At 36.3% G+C, this 22,593-nt stretch overlaps 1 protein-coding gene and 1 long non-coding RNA gene across 7 annotated transcripts in view; both read right to left on the reverse strand.

Moving 5' to 3' along the window:
• LOC135323494 (ubiquitin-like-conjugating enzyme ATG10) overlaps positions 1 to 22,593 on the reverse strand; it is an 82,264-nt gene that overhangs the window by 47,664 nt on the left and 12,007 nt on the right. The window lies entirely within an intron of this gene.
• Positions 3,162 to 9,384, reverse strand: LOC135324704 (uncharacterized). Its single transcript, XR_010385997.1, has 2 exons — positions 8,819 to 9,384; positions 3,162 to 4,521 (listed from the first exon to the last, which is right to left on the reverse strand). It is a non-coding gene; the product is annotated as an uncharacterized LOC135324704 (long non-coding RNA).

Raw genomic sequence — 22,593 nt, forward strand, 5'->3', positions numbered from 1 at the left:
AAGCATTTAGGAACATCAGCAACCTTTAAACCAATGGATGACAGTAAAATACACTTTAAAGATACACTTCTGTTTTCAAAATGAAACATTCCAGAAGGGAGATCAAATATTATCAAGCTGTGATCACTCAGTGGTAAAATATCAATGTGTTTAGAAAGTCCTTTTCATAACTGTTTAAATTTAAAACTGAAATCAGTACTAACCACGCTTAATGGTTTATCAAAAGATCTGTATCATTTTTAATCATGGGACCATATTAACATAACCATGTCTCAGAGGACCTTAAAATAGCTCTTAGAACCTTCACAGCTTTAGCCACTGTTAAAACTGTGCTTTGAAAAAAAAAACAAAACAAAGAATCTGAAGAGGAATAATGATTCTCTGTATTAAATACCTAAGCTTAAGAACGAAAAAGACTGCCAAAGTGTTCTATGAACTATGAGACAATGTGCTTTTGAACGCTGGGTGCTCCTATCTCAACAAAAGTAAAATTTACTTTTCAGGAACAGCGAAGAACTAAATGCAAAAATACCTCTAACTGGATTCACCACAATCGGTGAATTTCTTTGGTTGGCACAAGACTATTTCTAAGGAAGGACTATAACTAACGAAAACAATATCCCTGTGCCTGTAACTAATATTTTTGTGCTAATAAATAATTTCTAGTGTAAACCCAGACAGAGAATTTGATACCTGAGAAGCAGCAGTAGATGCAAGGTACGTTTGTATCTTTAGCTTAGAACTAACAAAACATTGAGAGGGTTAGCTCCTTCACAAATCTCTCTACTGTTCAAATAAAGATTAATCAGAGAAGTAGGTGCTGAAAGCATACTTAAAACACAGTTTTTCACATTCTGATTGAAAATTCTTTTTCCACCTTTTCCTGTGAAAGCATTCCTGTTAGCTCTTCAATCATAGCTTTCCTCATAGTAGAGAATCTTAATTTTTAACATAAAACAGTAGTAGAAAATCCCAAATCTTAATGTAATCTTTGGAGGAAAGTAGAAATGGGGAAAGAAAAAAGAAACATGAATTTTATAAGAACAAGTAACTATATCCGTATTTACTGACGGCTATAATGGATGATGTGTGTCTCAAACAGAATTGGTCTGAGCTTTCCAAAACTGACTGACTGGCTAGAGGCTTTGTGCTTGACATAACTGCTGATTCTCCAGGTGATTTGGTTTGTTTCATTTTGCTGTGGTTGATGGTAGTTGTACATGAGCACTCTCCTTGACACGACACAGTTTTACACAAATCCATTTGATTTGCGATAAAAAGGAAAAGGCATAAAAGTAAATGTGGAATACCTGAGTCATGTTAGCCTGGCAGATTTCATGTCGGTCTTTACTGAGGTCCAGGTTTTCCAAACTGAGTGTGAGTTAAATGAAAGTCATGTCCACACAGTAACTGAAATGCTCAGTGTAGGTCAGATGATTGTGAAAATAGGAACACCACGAGGCATCGAGGCTAGTCCCTGTCTTACACAGCAGTCATATCACACATTCCCTTTCAGATGCCAACTCCATCTTGAAACCATTAAGCCTTGCCCCACTCCTCCTCCTGACAGACAGCCTTGAAATTTCACAGTGAGAAACCATCTAATTTTCAAAAAAACTTCTGTAGCTTTCATCACTCTAATATCAAGTGCCCTAGAAATAGCTAACTTTTTCTGGCTTGTCTATTAATCACACTGGTATTGAGGGAACTGTTGGTATTACAGATATTAAGTAATATACATACTACTGAGCCAACAGATACTTGCCATTTGGAACACACAAAAATCAGATGCTAGATAGAAATATATAACCTGCTAACTAAAAATAAAAGGAAACAGCAATACCTAATCCTTCATTATGGAGATAAGACTCAAGAAAACAGGAAAAATCATATGCCCTGTTGGGAAGTTAAGAATTTGATTATAGATTTTATTTTGGTTTTAAGGTTAGATTCTGTGGAGAATTAGCAGTTACATAAGTTATTTTACTTGTGTAAACGCTAAAACCCTTGTTTCTCTCCCTAACAGACAATGCATGTATGTACCTAATATTGTTTTTGTTTTACGTAACAAGCCTCTCTGAGAAGCTATGCATTAAAGTGCTCCATGCTGTTTCAAATTTCTGAAGAAATATTTAGAAAATATCTGCCATTAGCTATGGCTGTGAATGGTTAGCCTGACTTTTTTTAATGTCCATTCTGTTTTACATTTACACTTCCCTATTTTTACATATGTCTTTGTCTCTGGTACTTTACACATTAATTCTTTCAGCCCCCATGAACTCATTCTTTAGGAAAAAGCACAGCAATCATGTCTCTATCTGTGCAGAAAAGCAAACAATTATACCGTCTGCTCTAAGGCTTGTCATTTTGATGAAGAAACATGACTTAGTGCTCATATTATTGCTATTGATTGCCAATCACAATTGGGAACTGTCTGAGTCACTCAGACAAAATTAACCTAAAAAGAGCACATTAATATTAGATTTTCTGGTATAAAACCATAATTCTATAATCAAGGTTAACATTTTTTTTCCAGTACAAATCTCTACTAAGGCACTGACTATACAGATGGTATAGCCTCTGCCCCACTTCTGACCGTACAAACACTCTTTACCAAGCACAGCTGACCAGGCAAAGGATAGGCTTCCAGAAACCTGTAGAGAGTATGCACTCATCGTTTGTGCGCTACAGCTTTGTTTTTTGGGGATCCTTTCGAGGCTTAGAGGCACATTAGGGAGAAAGCACTAACAGGCCAACAGATCAGTGCCTACACAAAACCCAGAACTACTGTCTGTCCTCCTAATAGGGGGATAAAGGCTGCTGAGCAACTGAGTATTAAAAATGAAATAGAAGTAAAGACAGTATTTCTGAAAAAATAGAGAATGCTCCTCTATTTTAGAAAAAGGAAATGAAAATTCAACACATTTGTGGATGACTTTCATTCAGTCTTCATTTTATCATTATCAAAAAAATATTCACCTCAAACCCTTTACCTTATATTGGCTCATTTTTCCATCATGAAAGTAAAATAATAAGCTTGAACCAAGTTCATGCAGAGGTGTGAGGCTGAGAGCAAGAGCAAGGGAAGTTAAGAACAATGTTAATATTCAAAACTCATCTATTTCACCAGGGCAAGTTTTCAGCACAGATATATAAAGTGGCACTTTCAAAAACATTTATTCTTTTTCCAAATGACTGCACCTTCAGCCAGGAGAAGGTAAGTAATATAGACCATTTAATAGCATATATGCTTCACCTTGTAGCATGGGTCCTTAGTACCAGTTATTTGTAATGATTGGTTAAAAAGTGCTTCTCTGAAGCTGGAAGCTAGAAGAATACAATGATCTGGGGGATTACCCAGGGCTCTCTGCTTTATTCCTCCTGTTCCTCGTCTGCCAAGACTTCTTCCTAGACCAGTCAGCAGCTGATGCCAGGTGCACACTGACTCCTCCAGTTGGCAGGAGGCATGCGCAGCTCCAGAAAAGCCCAGCCTTCTCTCAGGTTGTAGATCGATGCTGCTTGACAGCTTTACACCCTGCTTTCCTAGGATACATCTTGTCTGGAGAAATAAGTTTGTCAGGTCTGTTCATTTTTAACAGTAGATGACTTATAAATGAAAACAAATTTCATCTAACAAAGCAAAAGATTACTTTCTTGGTTATAAAGTTGGAAACAAGATTACAAAGAAAAAAAAGTAAAAAGGTAAACTATGTATAATCTAAAATTGCATTTCATTAAAAATAGTATTCTTAACTACCAAAGTGTTTCTCTGCTTCAAGGCAGAGAAACTACAGCTACAGCTTCAGCTACAGCGGTGAAGTAAATGTCTAACTTGGCAGCGTCCTCCTTCCCTAATGGCATCCCTCAGAGCTGAGGTCTCAAGCTAAGCTGCAAGTCCTGGGATCAAGCTTTCACTCTCGGCGGCTGCTCTGGGAGAGCTCTCTCAGCTCTCTTTCTCTGCTTTGTGCTCAGGATGGGATCTCCCACACATCTTCCTGGCTTTTTAATCACTTCCTGGTTCTTTTTATCATTTTTAGACTGATAAGCTAAAAATGACTATGATAACTCCCATTTCAAATCCCAGTGAAAAAAAAACAAAGTAGCCATGTGGATTTAATAATTTTTTTCTCATCCCACTGCAATTACTAAATGTCTAAATGCTGAGGATAAAGTGAACACAAGTTACCTGAGACCTATAGACACTGCTTAGGATTACTAATAATGACACCTTAGTATCAGTTCTAAACTGTGGAAGCACAAAAGTTTCCAGTTCAGCCTCTGGAAAAAAAAAATACAGTGAGTATCAAACTTAAGCAAGCTTTAGCAGGGAACAATATTAGTCCATACAAATGACTGTCTGCTTATTCCAGACTTTCTCTGTACGTTCCTTTCATAGCCTTCCTCTTCAGAGTCCAACTGTAGAAAATACTCCTGCCCTCTTTCTTACATGTATGGAAGTGCAAAAAATCAGAGATTGTAAGAAGCATTTCATTTACAATAGTCTTGAAAAGAGTCTGGTATCTAAAAAAAAAAAAAGAACACAGGTAACAAAACTCAGTAGAGGGAGGGGGAAAAAAAGGAGCCTTCAATCCCCCTACAGAGGCTTCAGCAAAGGAGAAAGTTCCATTGCTTTATGCCCTAGAGCAGACTCCATAGGCAAAACAAAAGGCTGGTATTTGTTTAGCCAAATGTCATTTAAAATCATTATGGCTTTTGCTAAAACACTTATTCCCCATGCTACATTGGAGTCTCAGTAAGGAAGCAGGACTCCAAACATTAATGGGAAAATGCTGCAACAGTGAATTGTTAGCACAGTTCTTGATAAACGTTCCTTATTTTCTTCTCTCTCTGTTTCCTCTGCAGTAAAGTGCGTATTTAATCTCTTTGGGGAAAGGATACACAAGGAGGAAGAATTCCTACACAACTTCATGTGAAAACAGAACTTCAGAGCCAGATTTTCAAAAAATAAGATCTGAGGAATTTTCAGGATAACATTTTCTCAAGATTCGATCCCACATTTTTAAGACTCTTTATCTAGAACAAAAACGAAAATTTCTTTCACGCAGATATTATAAAGATGGGAGCCTTACTTTACAGGGGCAAATAAGCATTTTTGTGCAACCCTTGCTCTAATATTCTGACACTCAAAGCAGCTTTGCAAAATGCAATATATATCAACAAAGGCATAAACTCTAAATATGTGTCTTTGGATAACACAAAATGATTAATAGTGATGCAAGAACATAGGAGAGGAAGGGACCTCCTGAGTCATTATGTCCAGTTTCTCATATTTACAGGTATCACATCTGATATAATATCTTTTACTAAATTTATATAGTTTTATCTGAAAACTAATTGGTTTCAGGATACTACTGTTCTTTTTGGAAAGTTATTTCAGAATCTCTACTAGTTAAATCGGTCAATTTATAATCTTTAATTCTAGCGCCAACATTTTAGCTTAGCTTAAACAGCTCTTTCATTCCCTGGCATTTAAAATCTCTTTTCCCCAAAGTATTAACAGAGATAAATCATATTCCATTTCAGGTTTTGTATTTTTCTAGGCTAAACAAGCTAAATTCTTCTGATCTTTTCTCATAAGATAGGCTTTTCTTTTGCCCAATGACCATAACAATTTTCTATACTATTTTGTTTGAATTTCCTTTTTTCCTGAGTGGGAGAGACTGAAACTATTCACAAACCGTGCTCCAAATGAGACCTCAGCAGTGATTGTGTAATGGCATTAGTAACTATTTCAGCTGGGAGCATCTCACCAGACAGAACCCCAAACTGTCCATATTTCATTCATGACCATTTCACACTCGTAACTCACAGGCATCCTAGGATCGACTAAAACACCCATTTCTCTTCCATCATTTCCAACTAATGAGCCACTAACTTCTGAAACAGAATTATCTTGTCCTTACTCCCTAAGTACATGACCTTATACTTCGCACCAATAAATTTCATCCCATTTCTGTTATTCCAGTCCTCAAGGTCCTCTGGTTATTTCTGTAGGAATTTCTTATCTTCTGCTGTATTGACAGTGCCTCCAAATTTTTTGCCATCAGCAAATTTAATTAACTCTCTCCTACTTCTTGTGCTAATAGTTAAACTATAAGATTTGCCCAAAGACCAGTTTTTGAAGTAGTACCACTCTTATTTTCCTGTGTGCTATTAATATAAATGGATTAGAAGCAAGAAATTTCATTTTTCCCACAAATCAGTTATTTTGCCAAATAATACTGGTCATGGTTCAATCAATACCCTCCCTACCTTTCATAAACCCATCTTGCATTCTATCCTATTTCCATTTCCAACCTTTAATCATTTCTTCTTTAAGAATTTGTTCAAAAACCTTGAATACTATCTATGTCAGGTTAATTGACCTATAGCTTTTGCCTGTTTAAACAGAAAAAACAAGTTTCTTTTTTGCATTCCAACATTATCACCCCAGAAGAGATAATTGAGAAGAACTCTGGAATGAAAACTGTTACTTTCTACTTTAAAGTGTCCCCTCAAATTTTGCTTCCTTCTTGACTGATTCTTTTACATATACCCATTCTCATTAGCCATCTTGCCTTTTCTGGAACTTTCTTTACTGAAAATAATTCATTTTCATTTACTTGAGGGAGAAGGTAAAAAATAATTGTCCGCAATCTTTTCCCTATGCTTGCTTCTCTTCTTTTAAACTTTTTATGTGTAGGGTTAAGGAACATTTTGTCTTTTGTCTTAGGATCTTTTCAGAACTATTTTCGAGATCTAAGGCAGATTTACTTTTTGGCAATTCTCACTCTATATCAAAAAATTTAAGTTGTATCTTTCCTCCATTCCTTGAAGATGCTTTATTTTCCTAATAATCTTCCGACAATGTTTGCGTTTCAGACTACTCTGTGCATTCAATTCATACAAAGTCCAAGCATCTTCCACATTCAAATACTTACGTTTTCAGCCAATATCATTAAATAAATTTAAGAAAATAAAGTTTTCCTTTTGCAGTTAAGAAACTTAAAGATGTAAGTTGTTCAACCACTTATTTTAAATCGAATGAACTCACGACACATCCATTCAAGGCTGTTTTCTAAGGCCAGCTATTCTGTAATTCTCATTACATTTAGATTTACTAAAGCCAAATCTAAAAGTTTCCTTTTCTGTTGATTGAGAAACCCAACTGGTGGAAAAAATCCACCGGCTGTTACACCCAAAAGAGTCTTACTTTAGTAATAAAAAAAGAATAATAATTGAATTTAGTAATACCATACTTATCAGCAAACTACTTGCAACAGACTAGGGTAATAGACTAGTGTGTAATTTTACAGGCTTGCCTTCAAATGTTATTATTCACATGGTGAAAACTTCTTGTTTCAACTGTTATTTTAACCTAAAAAGCTGTAAATCCTCCAGAACTGATTTCTAGTTCCATGACAAATATTTTTCTTAACCTATTTTTGGAGGGATGAGTTGTGGAAGTTTTCTGTATTCTTCCAAATACTACGGATATGATTGCTATTTATCTACCATTACTAAAAATACTCAAGAAGAAACATTATGTATAAACTGCAGCAAAAGGAAAGAAGGAAAATAAGGAGAGGAAGAGGAATATATGTACTCCTTATTTTACAGTAGGACTCAGAGAATAACACACTATTGAATACAAATATGGAAGGTGTAGACAGACAGAAAATATTCTGTGTAAGCAGTCATTTTATTCTTTTGTTTGAACTGCTTTCCTGACATTATCAGTATTAATCACCTGTATTAGCAAAAGCTTATATACAACTTCTAGAAATATATGGTTCAGGTATCAGAAACAACATAGCCATATTAGCATGATACTCTGCTTGGGTTAACATATACCCCACTTCTCTACAAGGTTAATTATGTCTAGCAAAGCAATGAATTGATATAGCTACTCTGTTTCCATGAATTAGCACTTATAGCTACTTCAAAAACAGAAGAAAAACAAGGTCCATGAAAAAAACAGTTTACGACATCAGTTATTTCCTGGTTTTAGCTAAATGCTTGAAACAGCTGAAGAATATTGTTACTTTTTATCTCTTCTGTTATTTGTAACAAATAATATGTAAATACAAAATGTGTAAGTGTAGTAGGAGAAGGTATTTGCAATGGTTCTTCCCCCTCCAACTGGCATGCTATTGGCTAACTCAATAATTGTTATAAAACTTAATTAACACTTAGAATTTCTAGCGATTTTCCTTTACTTTCCAGGAGTTAGGTGCTGGTAGGGGAGAACTTAGAAGAGAGACCAAAAAAAGAAAAGAAGGGGGAAAAAAACCCATTCTGTTCTCCTTTCCACTCTCCTGATCCTGAAAGTGAAACTATCTTTAATCTAACTTATGGCATCCTGCAAACTGCTCTAAAATTAGTCTCTAACTGACTAGAATGGGCTCATCTGCTTCTCTACCAAAGTATTGCATCAGCTCCAGCTCAATCCCCGCCTACTCATAACACTTGTTTCTGTTCACTCATCCACTTCTTGTAAGTATGTCTGCATATTATTAGTAAGTTCAGTTCAAGGTGCAAGTGCTCGGTTCTTAATAATTATTATTTTTAAATTTCCTAGGCACTTGATTTTGATTTGATTTGCCTGAGCACTTTGTTGTTGTATTTCTCATGTGTAGTTATTAAATGTTCTTCAATCACTAAAGAAAACTGATTATGTTTTTTAATTACATATTATTTATATCTTTAAAGAGTGCTGTCCTTTACGAAGAACTTCACACATACTGGGGAACAACTCACCACAGCAAGATTTCTAGTCTTTTTTGAAAAACAAGATACCGTTCACTGGAACACCTACCACATAACCAACTGTCAAAACTGTAGACTCTTATAAAACTGGTGTTTACAGGTTGTTAGGAGATCTATGATAGAGGGCTGCCTCTAAAAAGCAATAGGCAGAAGTTAGTTTTCAAAGATACAGCTTAAAATAATACCAATGAGCAAAACCTAAAAGCACCACCTTTACAAAATATTGTGAGGACACCTTCCAGAAAAATAAGCATATCAGATAACCACAGGGATTTCAATTGAAGATAATAAAGTACATTAACTGAAAGACATCAATAACAACTCTCTCCTACGGCATTTTTCTATTCCATCCCATTTACCAACATTTCCATCATAGTGCTCTCTGAGCTGTTTTCAGAATGAAGACTTTTAAAAGGGCATTAAAGTCTGATATTGTAAGAGGTAATTTTAGAGATGAGTTTGAAATAAAATTCACTAATTAGACTCTACCGCAGCAGCAAAATGCCCTTCTGATGCAAAGACAAAGAAAATACACAATGTTAGTAAAAGAACTGAAAAACCTGGAGAACTACAGGGAGCATAAATAAACTCTAATACAACAGATCTGATCAGCAGTGCCAAAAAATATGGTATCTAGATCAGTGATGGCCAGATTATTCCGCATGTCCAGGAAGCTTTGCATGAAAAATATTTAGACTAGCCAAAATGCTTGAAAATAAGGCTTAGGAATACTTCTACTCCACCAGTAAGATATGACTCAGTTTGATTCGAAAACTTGGATATAACAGAGCCTTGCATATCTGGCAACTAAGTCTGTTATCTGTAAAGCAGGATCACATACAGTTCACGGTGGAGTCAGAGCAAGTCCTTTTACTAACTTCAGTGAAAGCTGGATAGGTCATTTAACATACCCTTGCTCTGAAATCTGCTAAAGCTACCAAAGCCCATGCAATAATATAGTTATATAATTACAAAAACAACCAGAAGGAAAAAAAATTTTTCAAATATGCAAAAAGACCGCTAAAGCCATCCATAAAGGAAAGTATTTCTCATACTGAATTAAATACGAGTATTCCCATTATATTTTCCTTTAGAAGACAGCCATTCACCATAAGTATGAGGGATGCCTAGCACTATACCATGTCTCTAAGTCCAATGTTTTCCCAAGAAGTGGGAACTTTTTGCACACATGAAGAACTGGGTAATAAAGCTTGGTAGGATCATTGGCCTTTCTGTATAGGTTCTGGATTTATTTTGCATGTATATTTAGTACAACACATATGCACAATAGCTATGGATATGAATACATATGTCCATAATTTAAGGATAGATTTATCAAGTCCTCAATGTCTATAAAACACAGAATCAAATATATACCAGTATAAAATGATGAGAGTTTCTATGTTGACCTTAACATCTGACAATAAGTTCTACTATTCACACACAAACAAATCTTCCATTCATGGGCACAGAGTCATATCTGCTAAAGGGATGCTGGGCTATGCTGAAGAATGCAATGTCTTAACATCCATATACCCAGCATACTCTGAAAGGGCCACAGGCTGCCCATCAGGTATATGGCTTTACTTACAGTTACTCAAATGCACTCTCTGTGTTCCCACAGTACAGGTGTTCGAAGAAACAGGAAAAAAATCTCAACAGTAAAAAGCAACCATTTATTTATGGAAGCATAGTTCTTTAATCAACTCATGTTTGTTTTTCCATATTGCATCAAATTCACGTGACAAAACATTTTGAAATTGCTCATCAAGTTGTTTGTTAAATATTATACACTCAGAATTACCTTGAATTATTTTGAAACATTTTATCTGCTTGATTTTTCTTTCTTTCAGATTTGGGTCTTGTGGTCAATTGAGTTTCAGGACCAAAGAAGCACAAGGCTCTTCCTACAGCTGGGACATTTATAAGGTCTTTCTCATGTAGATTCTCTTCCAGACAGTAAGTTATCAGATCATGCTGCAAGTTTTTTGGCATGCAGAGAACTTTTATGGTCCCTGTCCTCTACTCAGCTATTTAATTTCATAAAACTTTTAGGTGATTAATTATCTTTAAAAAACTCTACCTTGCTCAAAGGTGGTGAAAATCATTCCACTGATGGAAGAATTACTGAGTAGAGGCTAAGGCAGAGACAGAAACACAGAAAAGATTTTATTTTTTAATATAAATATATTAAAAATTACTCATCATGGTTTCTTCCATTTACATTCCTATTTACATGGCTGCAGTTGTAATATTTAACCTTTGGAAAGCAAAATAATCCTAGCTAACACCAGACCACAGGATCAGAATTTTAACTGCATGCTCTCTTCAGTTGTTCCCTAACTGTATTTCTAAATCTTAATCAATGTCGCTGAACTAGTTAAAACTTATTTCAATATAGATTAAATCTGATGCTGTAACAGAATTGGAGCACAAGTGCAAAAAAAAGAAAAAAAAAAATCCTATACAAATTCTTGAATTCCAGGCAGGAAATTTCTTCTTGCTCTTGTGCTCACTCTTGTGAACCAGTGTAATTACCCAAGACAACTAATCTGAGCTTGGCTTCTAAATCTTGGACAGGATTCTCAAAATCAGAAACTTCCATTTAGATTAGCAGGCTTCCATTTTAGTGCCTATGTGGCCTGATTTTGCAAAGCACTAGGTACTCAGAAACTTCCACTATAAACGGCCCAAGGACTCAGCACTGCTAAATACCAGGACAGTTCAGAAACCTATTAGTTAGTTTCTAGGGATTACGGAAAATCTTATGACCCAGATGCCAAAAATGGGATGATCTTTAGTCATGTTTAACTAATTCTTCTCAGACTTCTCACTTCCCACAGTATCACTATCATTTGCTAACGTCCCAAATGTGACCATTTGAATGAGCAATGCAGAAGAACTAATGTAGCTGGAGATGGGATTCAGTTTGCTTAAGCTAGACCTTAATATACATGCTTGTTTTACATTTAATGGAACGGTGTTCCTAAAGGGCTTAAGTTCTGACTTGGTCAGTGGAGAAATAACTGGCTTTGAAGGTCTCCAAAAGCAGACCATGTCTGCATGACTACTGCCTAAACTGAGACAGACAAAATCTCTATTCGGAAATACTTAAAAGCACTCACCACGCTCCACTTACTATACAGGAACTTGGACCCTTACTTTAGAAGGACTATTCTATTAGGCACAAATACTGGTACACATTAGGTGCTTAAGGCTATGCCTGTAACAGTAAGTAATCCAGCACAATAGTAACACCAAAGTAGTTGATTCAGAGACCCCTACATCAACAGAATATGCAGATCCTGGATTTTACTTCAGACTGGTCTTAATCTGACTCTCTGAACTGAAAAAACCACAACACATGGATTTTAAGGAAAAAAATCAGTCATTGGTCTGGACACATATCCCCATTAAGATTTGGTGGCCATTTGATGCATACCTGGAAGAGAGCAACTAGTTCAGTTTCCTCCAAAAGGACTCTAGTTCCCATGCACTGAAACTGCTCTGTGAAGCAAACCAACTAAGTGGGGACAGTTGGAGGATTTGTTTCAAAACTACATCTGAACCACAGTACTAATGTACTGAACTACAGTACTAACGCAGACACAGCCTAAATTAATCTGATGATCCCATTATGGTTTCTGTTCCTTCTTCTTCCTTATCTTCTTTCCCAGGTGGAAAGCAGTCATTGGAGTTACTACCAGGGCCTTCCTCCTCTATCTCACTGACTAGTTTTGCAAAACTTGTTAGGAACTCAGTATCTTTGAAACATGAAGATGTTCTCCCAAATGTGACTAAAATTGGCCAACAACTTTTAAAGTACATTATGGTGGAGTGACCTGGTGGTATGACCTCATTAGACCCGTTTCCTTAGGAAATCAGTCAAGAAAATGGTTAATGATCATAGCCACTGGCTTTCTCAAATTACTGACTATAGGAGCTACACTTCCATCCTAATGTCCTTGATACTGAAACTCTTAACAGAAGACCTTAGCATAAACTTCACTATATACACAGTTTCACATGAATTTAAATTATTTTTAAATTTTATAACACAATAGCTGGTCGTTTGAAACGGAAATGTGGAAATTATTAGCATATTATAATAATGAATAATAAAAAGTGGCCAAGGTATGAACACTTAAAACTCTGTACTGAGAGCACACAGTACATTTTTTAAAGAAGCTTTTATAAGGACATTTACTGCACAAACTACAATGCTATATATCTATATGTTTATATCTTTCCAAAGTCGTTCTGCAGTACTGCTAGCCTACCAGCTACAGCTTGTTTTTTCAAACTTCTCTCATTACCTGCAAGACTAAATGTGTTTCACCTAATTAAGTCTCTTTTGCTTTCCACGAAATACTGATTTTTCCCCCACAAGTAACATATTAGTAGTTAAAAGAACAACAGTGATGTTCTAGCAGCTGTAAACTGGTCCTCTTTCAGAAGGCTTCTCCAGTCCAATAACTGCCTGTTAGGATTTCAGTCACTACAGTGGTAGCACAACTTACAGTGATAAACTCCATAAACAAAGTAGCATAGGTATACCACTGCAAAGAATACCAAATCCTCAAGAAAAAAGTAAAAAAGAAAGTTGGAGTTGCATAGTTAAGTATCTAAAACCCTCTACATGATGAAAAGTTCCCCATGCACTCTCAGTTCAGCCCCTTGTACATGCTTTCTGAAAGCAAGACAATGATTTACATAAATTCATATTATATGACCTTTAATTACAACATTAATAATGTTATAACTTTTAATCATAACTATAGGAATTCCTATAATATAGGAATAATAATAGGAAAACTATTAATAAATGAATTTACTTGCTCATTATTGCAGGGCTGAAAGGACTAGTTTCTTTTCTGGGAGAAGAAAATGGAAGATAGGTGAGAGCTAACCTAGCAAGACTATATTGCTGTGAATCTATGCTCAAAGACTTACCACAAGAATATAATTATTTCAGAGATTCAGGGAGGACCAAGGTTTGAGCATTTTTAACATGTTTGTGCTGTTGTGCCCTTGTCTCCTAGTTTAGCATCCTTTCTCTGCACTTACCTTTAATCACTTTCCTCCTAACAGAACTTGCAATTTTTGTTATGAAAGTTCTAAATACTGACCCTGCCAGCAAACCGAGAAGTCATGCTCTGGTCATTGCACCACACTCTCTGGTCCATCTCTTTCTGTCGATATGCACATTTTTCTTTCCTGACCCGTGTTTCCTCCAGACGATCCTCATGAGGACCTGAGATGGTCCTCATTCTGCAGTAAAGTGACAAGACTGGCAACCCATATGCTGGAGAAATAAGAAGGCAAGTTGCGAAATAAAGTTGTTCCCTTTTGTTACTGGGAGTGAAAAAGCCAACTCCAGTTCTCTTCCATCTTTTAGTTCATAAAACCTGTCTTCCCTCTCAGAATAACATCTTCCAGTAGCTATCTCTCAATCCTGAAAATTAACTAGTCCAGATGTAGCAGAGAAATTAGCTACAGAAATTCTAGGAGATAAAGGAATTTTAAGGCTGTGATGTTAGCTAACATAAGCCAGGAAATTTAAAACGGAAATTGAAATTTCAGTCTAAGACAGACATGTTGGCACAGATATTGCATGATTTTCCTTTGAGTATTGTCAGTCAAGATCCTCACTCCTGGGACTACACCTTCACAGTACATTCCAAATATATACAACATGCAGAGATACTTTAAAAGTTGATGATATTTGCATTTGGACTGACATCTTGTAGTACGTTTGACACTGATCACTTCTGCAACAAAGAACCGTGCCGATTTCAACCCAAGACTTTTCCAAAGAATAACGGGCAGCTACACATGAATGAATAAGTGAACAGTTTGCTACAGTAATGAATGCTTCCGAAAACAGCAAGTTTGCAGGCACCAGATGGAAGAAGAACATTATTGCAATTCCTGCATCCCATTGTGCAACAGCCAACAGAGCCGTTAACGCTTTCTGGTGATTTCTAAGCTTTTTAATGTGTTTTCCTTTGAAGGTGTTTTTTTGTTCCCTGTCAGTCTGCATGCTAGGTTCAGCTCTCTTGGAAATAAATTTTATTGGCAAGCTATCAAATAGGAAAAAAATACAAAATATAAATGGAAATAAATACTTATAATCCCATTACAAAAATCACTAGACGGACACAAAGCTTATGCTATAAAGTATGACCTATTATTTACAGCACAACACAAGTCTTTTGCCTCTTACAAGCCATATCTGTCTCTCTCTTCTATGCTAAAACTGTCTGTCTTTCTGCATCTTAGTTCATCGCTTATCCCATAGAAATAGCTATCTCTTCAATCCCAAGGAGGGCTCTTATCCCTTACTGTTTTCTTTTGCAAAAAGCAAAACTTAAATCTTATTTAGCATATGACATTAAGTCATTCTGCAGAATTCAGAGGAAAATGGTAAATGCTGTTTGAGTTCAATTCAGATTACTTATTTTTTTTGCTACTGCCACAGATCACCATGGGAAATCTATCATTGAGCAACATGAAATACCCCCAGCTACAGATGTCAATTTATGCTAAGTAGTATATTTTCCTGCCCCCAAACATATATGATCATTTAAACAATGCGCCCTTTACTTGGAATCTGCTTCCAGTGTCTTGTGTATAGCGCAACTGTGCAGGTTTCATTTAAATTGTCAGTAAACAGGTCTAAGCAATGTCTGAACCAGTCCCTAGCAAACCAGGGCAGGAAGATTACATAACGCTAACAAGCTGAATTCAAGTAAAAAAAAAAAATACCTGCTATGTATTAAAGATATATTGTCTTATTCATTCAGGAAAACACCTGTCTCTCATACAAATTAACAGAATCAAATTCATTCCTGCTGTAAACCAGAGCAATAATTTTGAGGTTTGGGGTGTTCATAATCACACTAATACCAAATTTTAACACTGTGCTTCGGTAGTATCATATTGAGTACCAGTCCAGTATGGAAAAAGCATATTTTCATAGCTTCATTTTTAGAGGACACATACTGATACTCAACCCTTATAAAATAAGAAAGCAGTCTCTCCGCACAGTGTGAATGTTCACATGAGGCAAGGTAAGTTACTGTTAGTACTGACACCAAAGTATTTATTAACTATGGAACATATTTTCCTATATCACAAGTTCTTAAATCTCAATTAACTTTAATGCCATTTAGCTATATCTAGGAAGGACTAGGCCTCAGAATCACACACAGACTACTCAATAAACTCTACAATATATCTGAGGAACATTTTGTATTCTTATCTTGAGAAGAAAGCTAAATAGCTACAGTGACAATATTAACATTAAAGCAGCAGTGGCTGCCTTTTTTTTTTTTTTTTGGTAAGATTAACAGAGGAAATTAGCAGTATAGAAAGATCTAGCACACAGAAGAAGAGTACAGGATTCCACCTTTTCCCAGAATGAAATAGGAGTAGTAACTGACCTTTGTACCAAAGGGCGGAAAAGAATTGTTTCATATACCTTGAGATTGATCGATACCAACCAGACAGATCCATCCAGAGGCAATGATGGTGAGATGGGGGGGGGGGGGGAGGAAGGGGGATGCAGAAAACCAACAGTTAAACCTCACAGCTAAAAGGAAAGTAACAATGATTAGCAAACCTTAAGGTGGATAAACTCAGGGGAAACTAAGTTTGCAGTTGTGTGGCTTAACTTTAGCAATAACAGCAACAACACATCTGTTTAGAAATAGCATACTCTTTTTAACTTTTAAGATAATTTTCTGCTTCTGATAAACTTCTAGTGGTATGACTCAGGGTGGTCTAACCTCACCAACAACAGGGGATAGAATCAGGTTTTGCATTCCCTTGCTCCCCACCTCCCAAAGCAGAGTCCTCTAGAACGTCTGCTGGATCGTGGTCTGTGCTACATAGCTCAAACAAAGCAAAAGGGATCGTAATTTAAATGAATAATCTTTTTAAGAGAAGTAAAATAATTTCAAGAAACATACAATAAGCAATCTATGAGCTTTCAAACTTTAAAAGTTTCTGCTAAGCAGCAACATGTGGAGGTCTGGCCATTTTGCCTGTTTCCCACAGAACACAGCTCACTGCAAGGCCCTAAACCTTCAATACTCACTCCAAGCCAACATGATCTGTATGTTACAGGTGAATAATACAAATACACTGATGTGAAAAATATCATATAATGCTGCTAAAGGACACAGGCACTTAGCCAAAATAACAGTATTGCTCCAGTAGAGACGAGTACTGTCCCTAGAACATTAAGAGGATAACGCTGTACCTGTACAATTTAATTTAAAAGAAACAACGGAAGGGATATGTGCAATACCAGCAACATGAAGTATTTTGAGGTTCACCATAAAAAGTAAAATGTTAGCTTTTGACTGGATTGTAATTTTGTTTCCTTTGTGGCAAAACAGTATTGACAAATACTACAGTGTCATGTTTCTTGTTTGTGGGCTCATGTCATAAACATTTGATAAATGGAGTCTGGACAGAAAGACAATGATCTGCCCTGAGTTAGGGCAGCACATCATCAGACTGTCCGTGGAGCAGCCAAATATTGAAATCATGATTAGAGTGCTGCAATCCCCCTCAGGACTCCCTTGCTGCTCTGGGAGGCAGCAAACTAATCTCCACCTGGCACAGCACATACTGCCTAGCAGGCTGGTGCAGCAATGCCACCCAGAGTGCTGGGAGCAGGGCTCGTGCTTCAGCACTCTGTCCAGCCCCACTTGCCACCATCACTAACTTATGACGTGTGTATGGACATAAAACAGAAGCATGCTTTTAAATCCATACTTCCAGAATGCTACACATGATATGGACAGCTCTCCTATATCTCTGTGCCCTGTACTAGCCAAACCAAAATATAACCCCATATCAATTATTTTCAAAAGCATTTCTGTTGCTCAAAAAATGCTCAAAACCCCTTATCTTTCCTTTTGTAAGGCTAGATTATTCTAAACACATACAACAGAATTGTTTTCAGGAATGCACAGATTTTAACATGAATATTCTTTTTTATTGTATTTATCACTGCCAATTTCAGTGTATGTTTGGAGCATATTCCTTTTGCATTGTGCATATCTCAATGATTGATCAATTCTGAACAACTACCACCCATGTTTCATGTATTCTACTGAGTCTTAAAGTCCACTGTTGAAATATGCTACTAATACCGAAACTATCAGTAATAACCTAAAGCAATGTTGAAAGCATAGGAAGTAGCACATAGCGACAAGTGTTCAAAGAAATAAACATTTTAGGCTTATACAATTTAGAGATAAAGCAAAGTTAGAGTAAAATTCAGAGTAACAGATATGGGTCTTTTATGCATTCTGTTGAGCTTTTAGCGTTGTGCCCGTCCCCACTGACGAGTAGTATTGAATAAAAACACTGCTCAGCTCCTACAGTGTACAGCTTCTTTTACCTCCTGACAATCCAGTTTTGGAGGCCTAACTGGGGAAGTGTTTGGTATGGTAGCTGGGCAGTGTTTTAATCAAATACACACATACCAGGCTATTTAGTAAAAGGTATCTGCTCATACAAGACAAAGAATCATTGTACTACTGATAATACTTCCCCTCAGCTTCTTCATTTCTATTACCCCCAAGTATAGCAGTGCTTAGGAAATGCCACAGTGTGTTATAACACCTATCAGCTGTAATACTTTAAATAATATAATACCATGCCAGGGTGCTTACCATAAGCACTGTTGATACACCCATCACTTCAGCATCTCTTCCAACTACGGCAGCTCAATTTGACCTTTGCTTTTTGGGGGGAAAAAAAAGAAAAGAAAGAGAACCCTAGACTGGAATGCCAAACCATTGTATTTTGAGGATAATCTTTTCAAAATATTATAACACTGACAGACAAGAAAAATCTGCTTTTATAAGTTTTTCCAATAAGCCTACTACAATAACATCTTAATACTGAAAATGAAAAAACAGAGTTTAATTTCTCACAAGCTCCTCCACTGATAAAACTACATAGGTTTGAATGTCTGGATATTTTGTCCAGATACAAAGGCATGTCAAGCATGCAGCTATTAAAACATTTCATGAAAGTCACCAAAAATCATGTAAAGACATTAACCTAGTAAAATGAGGGGGGAACAGAAAGGTCAGCTAGATATCAATCTAAATCTTTGGTCTCTGAGACTCTTGTTATACGTGCTATTACATACAATGTTAAGGTAAATTAACCTGCATCATTCATAGGGCAAAGACGACTGCTGTTGAAGTGTAGTCTGGCACCATCTTTAAAAAATACTATTTACCACCTCACAATAATGATTTATTAAAATGGCACATATTTAAAAAATCTGTACGTTAATGTAATCAAATCATACTTAAAAAAACTTTTTTAAGTGTAACTTGATGATTTAAAAAAAAAGAAAAGTTTAAAGACCTCAGTCTGGATTTTTCCTGTCTAAATTTGGTAAAACCACCCATTTTTTTTCAAAAAAACCCTCTAGATCTCATGAAACAATGCACTAAATGGAAACAATATTTCTTTTTATTATCTATAAGACAAGATCACTGGGCCAAATAAGGGAGCTTATAAATAATTTTGTTTTGTCAGTGGCATTACTAGGCTTTCAAAGTTCAGACTCTGGGAAAATGGTCTTCACTTACGACAGTCTCAATGTGTGCTTCACAGGAAAAGGAGGTTTATTTATTAGAAAAGTCGAAGAAGACATGCTGCTGGGATTATGCCATGTCTTCAACCATGTAACTCTAACTGACCTGTCATATTCAGTTAGAAAATCTGAATTAGAGTATTTTTTCCTCTGTTCGATGTAGCACTTATTTGCTAATATTAAGTGACAACTCTGAATGCTAAAATAGCAGATAAAAAGTTGAAATCAATCTAACTAGCATCCAAACCAGAAAGAAATCACTTTTGGAGGTCATACAATATGCTTCTTCAGTTCTCCCAAAAGCTTCATAATTAGTTTATATGTTTGCTTTGATATCATTTCTAAGGTTTGTGAAAACTTATTAAGCATATTCTGCTGGGTAAAACAGAGTAGAAATCAAAGACTGTTTGAGATAGAGAATTAAGATCAGAGTTCCACCACCCACAATGACAGTCAAGCCAACAGCATGTCATCAAAGTTGTTGAAGGCTAAATGTAACTACTGTTAACAAGATTTGCTAAGGATACCAAAGTGACACACAGAAAGCAATCTACAGAGGTCTGTGTGTGGGAGAGAGAAACTTCCCATGCCTCTAGATCTTTATAAGAGCAGATGCATTTAGGTCCTTCCACTGGGATTGAGACACCCCATCAACGAAGGAATCCAGAAGCAGGATGTATCTGGGATTCCAATTACTTCTGTCACCACAGCATTCCTCCTTTATTGAGGTTTCTCCAGCTCAAGGAAAGGGTGCAATGTCTATACTGAAGTTTCTTCCAGCCTTGTTATTTCTAAACAATGTCATTCTTTTGCCAAGCCTTTTCATGTAAAACACAGTTAATAAAATCCAAACCAGAACTTTTTCTTGTGGTTTAATAAAGGCTAATTCCATTTTCCGATTAATATACTTTTAAGCAAAATCATAAGCATCTTTGCTGCATTTTGCAACACAATTTAGATCTCTTTAGAATAAGTGGTTTTTTGATTTATTTTTTAGAGGTTTCCATTTGTGTTTCCTTTCTGTGACCTGACATTTCAAAAAGTTTGTGGTACACATGATAGAAAATGGAACATTTAGTAAATTTGGAAGATGGGGCCAATCACTGGCCTGGCTAACACAGAATTATAGGGCACAGACGTATCCTGTGGCCCATTTCAGGCTGACTGACAGCATCTTGGGCAGCAGCACCAAAGGAAGATCTGATTCCAGGGAGACCAAATGGAACACTTCTTAGTGTTCCAAGCACACCAAAGAGTGTCCGAGCAGATCTAAGACTGGCTAAAATTAGAATTCTTCCTTCCTTCCTATCAAAGCTACCAAAGCTTCCTATGTCAACTTTTCTGGAACATATTTTGGGTTGAGTACAGATGCAGCATCATTTACTCCCTCCTCAAAGCAACAGGGAAATTATGGGAAAGACTAGGCATAAAATCACCTGTTTCTGAAGCAGCTGCATTGCTGTTAAGCTGTGATCATTCATGACAAACTGATGTTTTAGGTGAGTATGTAATACTTGATTTTTTCCCTTTACTAAGGTCCATTTATTATATATCTCCAGTGAGTGCTGGATCCCATTAAGTGTATTTACATTTTTCCCCTCAAGTACTGTTTACTGGGTTTTTACTGCGCATTTTTTAACTATCCAGCAAATACTGTGGTTACGCAAATGTTTACACTGAGTTTGTCTTATTTACTTTTGCACAAAAAAGGAGTTGCTCTTAATTCTAAAAATACTGGGTTTGTTTAAAGAAAAAATGATTAATAATCACTGAGAATTGGAATTTTCTAGTTTTTATAAACTGAGCAGCACAGCTGAACAGCAAGTCACATGGTATTTCTGAAGTACGAGAAAGATGTCAGACTCATTCCCACATCCTCCATCAGGCAGATCTTCACTAATGCTAATGAATATCTGCCAACAAAGGTGGAGTCCACATAAAAATAAATACATAACTTAATCAACATGTTTGTAAAGCTCAGTGCTCATTTTCCAAAGGCAGCATCAGGTACTAACAGACATTCAACATTCCCAACCTGCCCACTCCTTCATAAAGTAGCAATGGATATAGCTTCAGAAATGGTTCCACGCTGACTCACTTTTCTGCAATACCCAAAAGAGCTGAGACAAACCACACACAGAGAATTATTACTCCAAGTTATTGCTTCCCTTGAGCTATTTGAATAATAAACAAAAAGAATGCATAAAGTGAATCCAGATTTTTCTATTTTACTCTTTTAAAATTTAAGCTCTTCAATGCAGGACTGTCTTCATTTTGAATTTTGTACACTGTTTATTTTACCTTGTCAACAATCCACATAATATATGGTAATAATTGTTCTGTCTTTGCTTAAAAGGTGTCCACATAGCACTTACCAAAAGCTGGAGCTGGATTCAGTTGATGGTAAATACTAAAGTCTACAATGAAAGGCAGTGTTTAAGTGCAATGGACTACCCAAGGCTCATAATAAAATAAGTGAACTATGACTTTAAAGTACTTGCATAGTTTCAGCCATAGGGAGAAAAAACCATTCTGTTCATTGTGATTTACTTAGACTGGAAGAAAAAAAGGATGATTGAAAAGGGAAAAAAGAGCACAAATGAAGAAGGGTAAGATTCCAGTTTCAGTGGAAGTTACTGTCTCATGCAGAGACAAGTAACAAAGTCAAGATACCATTGGCACAGTATCCCTCAAAACCAAGTCCAGGTTAAGTTCATCAACCTTATTACCTCCCCTGCACACCTGTTCATCACCATATCTAGTCTCCATGAAGAGCTTGTGATGAACAACATAGGAATCATGTTTATAAACCTGAGTAATAAATTTTGTCAATAAAGAAATATTTCTTTGAAATGTATGTTTCCACATATAAGAAAGTCATACAAAAGAAGATACGATCCCATGCTCATTAACACAGACCCTGACCAACCTCCTGATAGGACAGATTTGATCTACAGCTAGCAAGAACGCACACTCAGATTGTTGTTGAATCAGCCAGAACACAGTATGGGAGTTAAACAAGGTTTGTGTGGAAAAGCATAGATCATACTCATCTGGCGTAAGTTCAGGGCAGCACAGACAGGTAACAACTGATTCAATAAAATAGACCAAAATTGCAACTTGAAAATTTTAAAATGGCACAGTGTGTTTGTACCAGTTCCTTGCTTTGCATCACATGCTATTTTTAATAT

This window comes from Dromaius novaehollandiae, chromosome Z (assembly GCF_036370855.1).
Source record: "Dromaius novaehollandiae isolate bDroNov1 chromosome Z, bDroNov1.hap1, whole genome shotgun sequence".
In the NCBI taxonomy this organism is placed as follows: domain Eukaryota; kingdom Metazoa; phylum Chordata; class Aves; order Casuariiformes; family Dromaiidae; genus Dromaius; species Dromaius novaehollandiae.